The sequence below is a fragment of the Notamacropus eugenii genome, chromosome 5 (genome assembly GCF_028372415.1).
Source record: "Notamacropus eugenii isolate mMacEug1 chromosome 5, mMacEug1.pri_v2, whole genome shotgun sequence".
NCBI lineage: Eukaryota > Metazoa > Chordata > Mammalia > Diprotodontia > Macropodidae > Notamacropus > Notamacropus eugenii.
In genome coordinates, this window is record NC_092876.1 from 380,675,502 (window position 1) to 380,688,059 (window position 12,558).

A 12,558-nucleotide genomic window follows, 5' to 3' on the forward strand; every position below is an offset into this window, starting at 1 on the left:
AACAGTAGGTGATATTTGCAAAGCATTTCAAAATATATTACTTCATTTGGTCCTTGCAATGACCCTGTGAGGTCAGTGCTAAAATTGCCTGTAATCACACAGATGGTGTGAGAGGAAGAAATCAAACTTATGTTTTTCTGACTTTGAATCCATCATATTACTCACTAGGCAGGAGCAATAGATAAAATGCTGGGTCTGGGTCAGGAAAAACCCAAATCCAATTCCAGATGCTTGCTAGGTATGTGACCCTGGTCAAGTCACTTAACCTCTTTCTGCCTCAGTATCCTCATCTGCATAGTGAGGACAATAACAACACCTACCTCCCAGTATTGTTGTGAGGATAAAATATTTGTATTGTAGGCACTATGCGAATGTTAAAGCACTATGTAAACGCTAGCTATTATAACCTTTTCTCTACACATTCTTAGAGAGACCTTAAAGATGATTTCGCATACCCTATCATGCCCAAGGAGTTCAGCAGCTCTGCAATACTTCAAAAAGCTCACAAATGACAAGAAAACATGAAAACTTAAAAGACTGTAAAAGATGGATCTGTGATTTCAGCATTATAGGTATTTCTTCTATGGGCAAGGATTATATTCCATACCTGTGATGTACTGGAAGCCTTTCTTTACATCTTATGGCACTTTCTTGGTACTAAGCCTTTGGGCAGGCATCTTGCATTATACCCATATGACCACCCATTTCCTTTTCCAGGTATACATTTCCTTTATGATAAATATCCTTCAGTCAATTCTTGCACATAGGCAATCACTGAAAGGATGCTGAAGCATACTTGTACCCACTCTCTCTCTCTCACTCTCCTTTTTGAATTAACTAGAATTTTGCTTCCTCAGAGATTGCAATGTTCTAAGACTTGTGGCCATATAACATCACTAAGATAACATTAGAGAAGAAGGAGGAGGAGGAGGAGAAGGAGAAGGAGGAGAAGAAGCAGGAGAAGGAAGAGGAAGAGAAGAAGAAGGAGAAGGAGGAGACGGAGACAAAGACAAAGAAGACGAAGAAGATGAAGAAGATAACGAAGACGACGAAGAAGAAGACGACGATGAAGAAGAAGATGAAGAAGAAGAGGAAAAAGACAAAGAGCATTTAATATCATCCAGGATTTCTGTTACAAATCATGCCAGAAATAGTTTGTTCTTTAATTTATTCTATTGAATGGGGAAGGGGGTGAGGAAAGGCAGGACTCAGCTAAGGAGCACTGGACTTGGAATCAGAAAAACTCATCTTTGTGAGTTCAAATCTAGCCTCAGAGGCTTACTGTGTGATCCTGGACAAGTCCTTTAACCCTGTTTGTCTCAGTTTCTTATCTGTAAAATGAGCTGGAGAAGGAAATAGAAACTACTCCAGTATCTTTGCCAAGAAAATCCCAAACAGAGTCAGGAAGAGTTGGAAATGACTGAACAACAACATATGATGTAACAAGCTATTGAATTTTTATGATATCCATTCATGCCGGGTCTCACTAGTGTTGATCCATGAACAAAGAGCCAGATATACCACAGTGATGTCAGGTATAAATATTTAGCCATAAATATTATTTCCATAGAAATAGATAGGAGTAGTTAGTAATGGTATGATGGGTCCAGATCTTAATTTATCCTAATAGTTATCTTGGCAGCTGTTAACATACCCTTTTTAACACAGGTTCAAGAAAATAACCTCATGTTTTAAAATTGTTTTATATGTGAAATGTGCTCAACTAAGGAAATACTAAAACTTAGTTGGCCACTTGCGTTGAGTCAAAAGGAGAAATTTTAATAAGTCAGAATCTTAAAAGTATGATTGAATACTCTTCAAGAAGGAGAAAACATTATAAAAATCCATGAAAGACTGAATCAACGAGTGACCTGGTCCTTGAGACCAGGAAACTGCTCTGTTTTTGTCTTTGTATCATCAGTGCACGGGACAAGCCTTGCACCTAACAAGTGCTTGACAAATGCATAATTTATTTAATTTGATTGATGAAACCATCATAGTTTTGATTTTTATCATGTTTCAAGGTTTTAGAAAAAGTTTTGCTCACAACAACCCTATTTACCTATTTCACCACATAATTGTCACCTCTTCAAAAATTTTTTTCAGTTTTTTTCAGTCCAAAAATGGGTTTATAGCCTTTCATTATGTAATCATTGTACGGTATAATTCTGTTTATTACATCACTTAAAAGGTAACAGAGCAGTAATGTATTCACCAGTGGATACACATGGATACACATAATGGTTGCATCCCACTTTTTGGCAAAAATATTGTCAAAATCTGTGACAATTATGTAGGTGGTTAAGTATGAATGGCTTCATTTTGCAGATGAGGACACTGAAGTTGTCACTTGCCCAAGCCAGGATTCAAACCCAGGTCTCCTAACTCCAAGTTCAGTGATCATTTCACTGGATCCCACAAACAACACAATAATGTTTGAAAACAAGGGTATCTGAAGGACTTCATCATCTATGGAAAAGGTGCTTAACTTGGTTAGGAACCCCCAAGGATTCGTGGATAAATTTCAGGTTGGGGGTAGGGGTAGAGTCTGTGATCTTGGATGGAAAAAACTAACTTCTCATTGAAATCTTAACATATCATTTAATTATTAACTTAAAAAATTGTTTTTGTAACCCAGAATAGATGAGATATCACAAACATCTCTTTCTGATAGATTACATTGTTTCTGATACAAAGTTAAAGAGTTAGAGTATCCAAGTTCACTGCGACCCCCAGAGCATCCCAGATATGTGGTGCAATCAGATTTTAATAACTATCTTTCCTATTGGCCTAATATTGAATAAAATATGATGAAATTCCATGGAGCACTGCTCTCAGTCTTAGGTGGTATTTATGGTCTGGGACTGAGGGGTAGGGGAGATTTTCAGGAAAAAAACATGTTTCCCAAGAGCCAAGTTATGCATAGAATGGAGCAATGGAGAAGACAGGGACATCAAGAGGAAAGACAATTTCAGGATGAAACTTTTCCTACCCCACAACAACCACAAAGAGGACAGCAGCAATCTAACCTCTTAAGGTCTCTGTGACTAGAGGAAACCATCACCTCCACAGTTGTAGCTCCATTAATTTCCTGCCTAGTCTCATGGCATGTGTGCCCAGAAGTCTAATAGATCCCATTTAAAATAGACTAGGTGGTTCATTGGTGTGTGTCCAGAGACCAGTTATATATTCTGAACAGAAATGGGAATGATTCCATTGTGAGGGAAAGTAATGGTACAGTTGGCAATATCACAAACCTAGTTGGAACCAGTTCAAGAAAAGTAGATTGGGAATATAATGGCTGTGACTACTTTGATGTAATAAGAACAATATCTTTCTACCAACTCCTCCATTTTACCTCTTTACACATATACTTTTGGGATTTTGATTAGCCCAGGGTGGAGGGTAGGGGGGAACGCTCAAGCTCTGCTTACTTTAATGTAATTTTCTGATTGCTTCTGTGTTGATGTGACTTCTTCATTACCTAGGGGCATAAAAAGTGTTGCCCTCATTCACCTTCCAATTTGCTGAATCACTATACCCTGCTCTACTAAACAGACACATGGAAATATGGTGGGTTGCATTTACTGAAATTAAGTGCCACTATATCCTTGTTGCACATCCTTACTGTGTTAGAACCAAGTAAATCTTCTGTCAATTATTCAACGACCTACAAGAACCACATTCAATTCTAACATCAAATCTCAAGGTGCTGGCAAGAGGCCTTCCCCTAATGTCTAATGTAGGGAGGGGTATGAATGATAAATTCCTTCTCCTGAATCTGAAGCCATTCACGAGTGGGGCAGAAAAGTGGGGGATCATTAAGGCAGAATGTTCTTTGTACTGTCAGATAGGGATATAGTAATAGGCAGTTTTGCTTATGATTTTCTTTATTATAAACAATGGTCCAATTTAGATGTAGGAAGTGTTCCCCCACCCCCGCCACACACACAACAAGTGACTATGATTCTTTTTAAATGAAAAAAGACATTAATAAAATGTTTTGTTTTGTTTTAATTCCTACTTTATGAGTTAGGGATGACCACTCAAACTCAACTATTTCACATACATGAAGTAGTACTTAGAAGTTGCAGGGCTACCAGAAAATCAAAGGCATAAGGAGGGGTAGCAACATGATCTTAGCAACAAGTGAGTCACTTTGGGATCAACTCCATTTGGGTTATACAGTTTTTTAGACCTTTGATTACATCTTTTGATCAGCCTGACCTTTGATCACATCAGTGTGTCTTGTGTTTTCAGATCCTGACATTCCTGGACTGCCAATGGGTCTTAAACATACTTCCTACCTATTTGCTACTTGATTCAGATCCATGGCCTCAGGGAATCTTTGGCTGGTTCCTGGACCCTTGCCAAAGATCCTATAATCCTTGCAATCTGCTGGAAGGGCCAGGGAGATGATGTATGACTGTGGTGTCAAAATCAAATAAAAACAGTCGCCCCTAAATCATGCCTCAGGATTCCTGCAGTCACATATTAACTTAGAAAAACACTTTACTATGTTCAATTTTAAAAATATTTTCCAGTTACATTTTAATCTGGTCCTATGCTGATTACAGACAGGGTCCACACTGACACCTCTGAAATAGGATACTATTCATTTTTACTCAAGTTCCCTCCAAAATCATGAAAAAAGGACAAATTAAAGCACATTGCACAGTTCCTTAAAGAAAATAATTTCATTTATTCAAAGAAGGACTTCACAGAACTTATTCTTTTGGGAAGTATGTTACGGAGAAGATCATAGAAAGGCCATTTGTTTTTGTTTTTTTCTCCTCTGTCCTCCTTAGTACACAAAGGAAAGGAAAAAAACTTGCCAACTTGACAATAAGGAGGCCAGATCCCCCTGTGAGAACACAGATAGCTTCAAATGGAAGTATGTGGCCCCTTTGACTCTGCCTTCTGGCAACTTGCCAGAAGAATTACCATGGCTGTTAGGGTACAATGACCAAAATTCCCCAGAGCAGTATTAAGGAAACATTCAGGACTGACAGCCCCAGGAATTAGAAGAATTATGTTTGTCTTGTTGAGACAACCCTGTGTCAATTTTTTTGGCATTTTTAGAAGGGTTGCGATAAAGTTTAAGTAACAGGGGGAGAAGAACACAAGCATCTTCAGTTAAAGGGACTGATTACAGGCAAGGATCTTTCTATTTCCAGGGTGTTTACAAAGAACTTTACAAAAGAGGAATACACATTCTGTAATAAAGGTTCTCTGTGTCTGACACCATCTGTTTGAACTGATTTAATCAGTCTTGCCCTTTTGTCATCAGCCACCGAGTGGAATACATTAGGAGGAGTGGTATAAAAAAAAAACAAAACAAAGTTTTCTCAGGCAACTCTATACAGAGAATCATAATATCATAGAAAGGTAGAACTGGAAACTAGAAGCAATGGACTTCTAAAACTTTAGAGGACAAATCAATTGGCAGCCATGGCAACATCAAGATATGCAAAGTAAATCCAGTGAGTGGTGTTGATCTTTGTGTCTGTAGAGGTAGGTACTTAAAAAGACAGGTGTTACTTACATAGGGTATTCTCCTCAGGCCTTGGAGGGGTTCCCAATCAATTCACTAATGTATAATTTAAACATTCTGGTTGTGGATCTCCATGAGGGTGGCAGAGTGTAAGCTTCAGACTTTAACTCCTACCAAATTTAACACATTTTTGAGTGCCTTATGTTCAAAATCTCAAATCTGATCAGAATTTATACTGATAGGGAAGCCATACATTGAAAATTACTTTTTCTACAATGCCCTGGCTACTGTGGAAGCCTTTTGGTTTCTGGTTGGGTAGGTCCAGATGTAGCTTCTGTTCTTCTAATCCCCTTCTAGACAATGCTTTCTTGGGCTTTGTGCAGAATTGGTTATCGTTCAGTACAATCCTCTGTTGGGAAGCTCTGTCTTCTGCATGAAGGGGTCCTCTAAGAAATTGGGCTTTTATCCCCAGATGCCTTGATTCTTTCTCTTGGTTTATGTCATTATTTGTAGGTCTTCAATCATCCGTGGATTACCTGAGAAGGGAAAATTGGTAGAGTGCTACATTTGCTTCCACTGATGGCTTACCCTTCAGCTGTGCTTTATTGTACTTAGTTCCCAAATCTTCTTTACTACCTTACTCATTAACCACAAATCCCCTTTACCGAAAGATATCATGATAGACTTGGTCACATGAGCCCATGAGATGTGGCATCTTTACCTACATTTGTCTTCCTTCAGGGCTAATTAGCCCTTGCCTGAATCTCTTCAAGGCTTACCAGTCACTCATACTAAGAATTAAGTTTAGTAATTTATGTGCAACAGTTTACTTAAGCCAAGTTTGTGAATGGGATGAGGTGTTTCACTATCACAGGTGCTTACTGGAAAGTGCAATAAACTTCACTGTCCTGGTATAAATTGGCTCCAAGCCCTCAAGGGTGGGTGTTAAACAAAGGACTTGTGTGTGTCTGCATATTTCTCATCCCAATGAGATTCAAATAATAGCAAAGCATTTGGAGCAGATTGCTCCCATTTCTCTTTCATGCTTTTAATAATCCTCAATCATGTGCTCAAGGGTGAAATCCCGGAAAGACTTTGAAGTAATGACCGAGTTCTTCAAAAAATTGTCAGTAGTAGTCACTGGATCCTCAAAATATCTTCAACTCTTGAAAATGCTTGGGGTATGTCCAAGTGACAAGCACTTCTGTCTTCTCAGAATCAATATTCACTCCTTGTTACATACTATGTGACCAATATAATTTATAGAGATTCTGCATAACTGCCATGAGTCACTGTCAACTTTATCAGTTTCTACTCTATTCTAATGGCTTTAAATAGTCTCTCATCAGGCTCCTCCAACATCTTTCCAAATAGGACAACATTTTTTTAAAGACAAGATTATCCACATTACAATCTATTCATGTACCGTACCATTTTTTTTCCCTATGAGCTACTCAAATTGACAGGTCCAAGAATTACTTTGAAGTATACATCCAAACTTTCATGTTAGAATAATTCATTGAGAGGAGGGAAGTTTTCCTTCTTTTTATTCATACTCCTAATGCCTAGGCCTGGTTCATAGTAGGGATTTAATATTCTTAATTACTCAACTATTCTGTTTCATTGGTGATTTCTATTTTTAACTGGTATGCAATATTTTTGATGATTAGTCTTTATAATACACTTTGAGATAAGGTCATACTGAAATTCTCTAAGCATGAAGCATGACTTCTGAACCTACTGCGTCCATTCCTTGTTCTATACCCAGGCATGTGATTTGAACTGGATTCAATCTTGGGGAATCTGGCCACTAATAAAAGTGGGCTACACTCCTTGTTTTTATACTTTTTGGTTCATTACTCACCATAGTGTCCTGAGGATGATTCTTCCAGTCGTAAGCCCTTGGCACTTAACCAACCAGGCTGGTCCTTAGACAACAGACATATAATCAGTCCACTGCAGGGTCCTATGCAAAACTTTCCTACTTCAGTAAAAATTGGCAGAATTTCCTTTAAAAATAGGACACTAACTTATTTTCTGTGTGTGTGCATTTTTATTGTATCAGGAAAATAAATGATCTTAAATGTCACATACAAACTAAACTGCTAAAGATGACATTTCCAGAGGGCATGACAGGAGCTGTTTGGTATTAGCGGCCTATTCTGGAGGAGGACTGCAAAGTGCAAAATGCACTTATCTATGTAAGTGAAAAGCTTGTTTCCACTTCTATAGATACTTTGTATCCAAGTTATTTATATACATGTCTTGGGCATTAGAATGTAAGTTTATTGAGGGCAGGGACTACTTTTCTTTGTATTGTACATACTGTACAACAGGAACCGTAAGTGGAGATGTGGAGGTAAAAACTGAGACGGCCCTAAGAGACTGAGACTACAAGGCCCACGATGCAACACGGCTGAGATGCCTGATCTCAAGAGAACGTTTCCACAGTGGTGTCGCTTTGCATCCTGGGAGTGGTGGTCCGTGCTTTTTTTCCCCCTTCCCCAGAGTAGGGAGAGCGTTGGGAACGCCTATAAAACTTTCTCCCTGACACCCAAACCACGGGGAGTATACAACAGTCAGAATACTTGCAAACCCTCTGCCGCACCAAACCGAACCCATCTTACTTGGATCACCCCAGATACACTTTTTCCTCTCTAATTCTAGGCCGTTTACTATAGAAACAGCATCCTTTCTGTAGTGGTAAGTGAAGGGTGAAGGATCATTTCAGGGTGACGACAGTGCCGTTTCTGGTCCCAACTTGTTGCTTTTCTGGGTCTTCTTGGGCAGTTGCAGAGAGCCTAGAGGGCGACACCTGAGAGCTGGAACAGACTTTGAAGGCGTTGGACCCATCCACGCAAACATGGCAGCGGGTCCCCAAAGTGGCCAAGCTTTTAAGGAAAGCTTCTTCCACCACCCCCTCAACAGAAGATCACAGAGGGAGAATTAAATGATCATAAACTAAGGAAAAGACGTTTGAGGACAATATAAGGAATTTAGTAATTGGATAAAATTGTTGTTGTGTTTGTCCTTCCGTCTGGAAGAGGACCATGACATCAAGATGATGACATGACTTGCAGTTGACTCTGAGAGAGGGAGGGCTGTGCAAGGTTGTCAGTCTTACTTTCTCTTCCTGAGCCACCTGGGTACAATGGCCAGATATTCATCAGGATGACTGGAGAAGGCCCAGGATGCAATGGAAGATCCTGGAATATGCACAACAGGAAAGGAGTCTAAAAGAAATTCAAAGGGCCTGTTCCATATAAGAGGGTGGCTGAGATGTGGAGTATCAAAATGTCACTCTCCGGTTATAATATGCAGAAATGGAAATGAATCGCCAAGTACATCATGCCCAAAATATCTTGGATCAGGCCATCGCAAACTCTTCCCTGGTCAACCAATTCTGGTATAAATACACTTACAGGTGGAGAAAATATTAGGAAATATTGGTGGAGGCTGACAAGTATTTGAAAGCCAGATGGAGCAAGGCTTGGCACTCCTACATGAACTTTGAACTGAGTATAAAGAGGTGGATCAGCCACAAAGCATATATGAAAGATTTGTCCTCATGTGCTCTGATGTTATGAACTAGATCAAGTACGTTTGCTCTGAAGAAAAACATGGTTACTCTGTTCATGCAAGGAAAGTTATATGAAAGAGCTGTAGAATTCTTTGGAAATGAGCATATGGATGAAAATCTCTGTGTGACCTTTGCAAAATTTGAAGAAAATCAGGAAGAATTTGTAAGGGTATGAATGATCAACAAAAATGCCCTGATAGGATTTCAAAGCAGGAAGTCCAAGAAAGTATTAAAAATTACACAATCTTTGAAAAGAAATTTAGGGATAGGCGAGGTATTGAAGACATCACTGTGAGCAAAAGGAGATTCAAGTATGAAGAGGTGAAGACCAATCCACACAATTATGGTGCCTGGTTTGATAATGTGTGTGTGGTGTAAAGTGATGCAGAACCAAACTGCGTGTGAGAAGTATATGCAAGAGCCATCACCAATGAGCCACCAATCTAAGAGAAAAATCATTGGAAGGGATGGATCTACCTGTGGATCAACTATGCACTTTATGAACATTGGAGGCAAAAGATTCAGAGAGGACCAGACAGGTCTATTAAGCTTGTTTGAACTTGATTCTTTACAAAAAGTTTACATTTGCCAAAATATGGCTATTGTATGCCCAGTTTGAAATAAGACAGAAAAATCTACCATTTTCCAGTAGAGCTTTGGGACCTTCTACTGACAAGTATCCCCAAAAGAAACTGTTTAAAATCTACTTTGAATTGGAACTACAGCTTCAAAAATTTGACCAATGCTGGAAGCTTTATGAAAAGTTTCTGTTATTTACCCCAGAAAATTTCACATTAGGGATCAAATTTGCTAAGTTAGAAACAATTTTTAGAGATACTAAGAGAGCCCAGGTAGTATATGAGTTGGCTATTAGCCAGCCATGCTTGCACATGTCAGAGGTGCTTTGGAAATCTTACATTGATTTTGAAATTGAACAAGAATAATCTGAAAAAACAAGAAATCTTATCAGAGATCACTGCAATGAACACAACATGTCGAGGTAGGGATCACTTTGGTTCAATTTGAGCTGTCTTCAGGAAATGAAGAAAGTTTACATGTAGCAAATTTATGGGGAAGCCAATAAACTATGAGAAACTGTAAAGAGAAGGAAGAAAGACTTATGTTATTAGAATCCTGATGAAATTTTGAAAATGAATTTGGAACAGAATCTAAGGTGAAATTTAAGAGAATAATAAATAAAATTTTTTAAAAATTTAAATTAAAATAAATAAATAATAAAAAATTAAGAGAAGTGCAGGCAGAAGATAGGTCTGATGCTGGCTAGGAAGAGTACATTTATATCCTTCCAGATGTTGCACACCAGCCCAACCTCAAACTGCTGGTGATACCCAAACTTTGAAAGAAATAGCAGCAAAAAAAAGAATGCTACAGAGCAAGACCTGGACGTAGATGAGAATGAATCTTGACTTTTTCCCTGTTGTTTCATTTTTGTTATTTTTATAAATTCTCCAATTATTGTGACTTAGGAAACTTTTGTGCACAATTCTTTTTTTAAATCAGTGGTGAATCTTGTACCTTTGCTATGCTATAAAGTGTTCCTAAGTTAATAATGAGATTGTAAAGAAAGGACAGAATTTATTCTTCATAACAGATTTAAGTATTTTGAATATAATATTTTGTGTATGTTCGTCCTTTGTTTTTGAAGACCAATATAATATTTAGTGCCTTTTAAAAATACAGAATTTTTTAGGTGTCTGAAATTGGATTGATTATATAATAAACTTCATATTCACAAGAAAATTTTCAGGATTGAAGATCAAGTGAAAAAAAATGTGTAAAGTGCTCTGCATACTTTGGAGCAGCTAAGTGGCACAGTGCTGGGCCTGGAAAACTCATCTTCCTGAATTCAAGTCTGGTCTCAAGACACTTACAAGCTGTGCGAGGACAAGTCACTTCAGCCTGTTTGCCTTGGTTTTCTCATCTGTAAAATAAACTGGAGAGGGAAATGGCAAACCACTCCACTATCTACCAAGAAAAACTCCAAATGGGGTCATGAAGAGTCAGGACTGAACAACAAATACCATATACAATCAAGCAATAATCATTTATCAAACACTTTATGTCCTAGACTCATTAAGCACTGGAGATACAAAGAAGAAACACAACTGAAAAACTGCCACCCCAGAGTATAGAAATGGATTTGGTTATAATTATATTATGTAACATTTGGCTTATGTATAGCAATAACATACTATGGAATAAAATTTGAATTGGGACTTCAGAGGTCATTTAGCCACCATACATGAACAAATACTTTCTACAACATATCTAGCAGGGAGGCATCCAAGTTTTTGCTTGAAGATCTTTGGTGAGAGAAAACCTACAAACCTCTCATTTGCCTTTTGGAGAGCTTTAATTGTTAAGTTTTCACAAACAATCTACTCTTCCATGTGACAGCCCTTTAGGTACACAACACACTAAATGTTCTGTTCAGGGCCAAGTACAGTATGTCCATTACCACTCCATTCTTTTGGCCATATCAAACCAATGACTCCCATTGGACCTCAGTTCCCCAAATCTTTTTTAGAAGCTTGTCTAACCAAGTCTCATCTTAGTTGTGAAATTAATTTTTATAGCAATTTTTACAAGATTTTACATTTATCTCTATATCTGTTCCATTTTTCTTTGTATCCCTATCATTTGGTACACTGCCTGGCCCATTTTTGCAGTGTTTTCAGTCATGTTTGACTCTTCATGTTCCCACTTAGGATTTTCTTGGCAAAGATACTGGAATGGTTTGCAATTGCCTTGTCTAGGTCATTTTACAGATAAGGAAACTGAGGTAAACAGGATTAAGTGACTTACCCAGGTTCACACAACTAGTGTCTGAGGCCAGATTTGAATTCAGGAAGATGAGTCTTCCTAACTCCAGGGCTGGTACTCTATCCACCATGCCACCTAACTGACAGTCTGGTCCATTGCAAGCATTTAATAAATGCTTATTGATTGATTCCCTTTAAATGAATTAGATTTGGCCCAACACAGTCCTAGCAAAATACTCTTGAATCCTGTCTCTGAATGTTTTAATTATCTCTGTTGACTTTGTACTATCTTCAGATTTGGTAGGCATGCTCTTTTCCTTTATATAAATCACTATAATAAATGATAGCACCAAGACAAACATAGATACACTACTTAAGACCTTTCAAGCTGACATTGAACCATTAATAGGTCTTCTCTGGGTCTGGTCATTCAATGAATTCTGAATCTACACAGATATACTATTACCAGCTTTTTTTTTTTTTCCTGAGAGAAAGAATCATGTCTTGCAGATCTTTAAATCCACCTAGCACAGGGCCCAGTTAATTTTATATGCAATTTTCAACATTTGACAAAATTAGATACTACCCACTATTTTAAAAGTTTTACTAAAACTATTTTTAAAAAAATAGCACTGGTGTAGAACATTCTTTGCTACTTATAGAGATACAACTTTTCAAATATAGATTGACTGGTTTTAAAA

The 12,558-nt window shown here is 38.0% G+C and overlaps 1 pseudogene; it reads left to right on the top strand.

Annotated features, from left to right (window-relative positions):
• Positions 1–8,802: 8,802 nt before the first annotated feature.
• LOC140506806 (crooked neck-like protein 1) lies at positions 8,803–10,586 on the top strand (annotated as a pseudogene).
• The last annotated feature ends 1,972 nt before the right edge of the window (positions 10,587–12,558 follow it).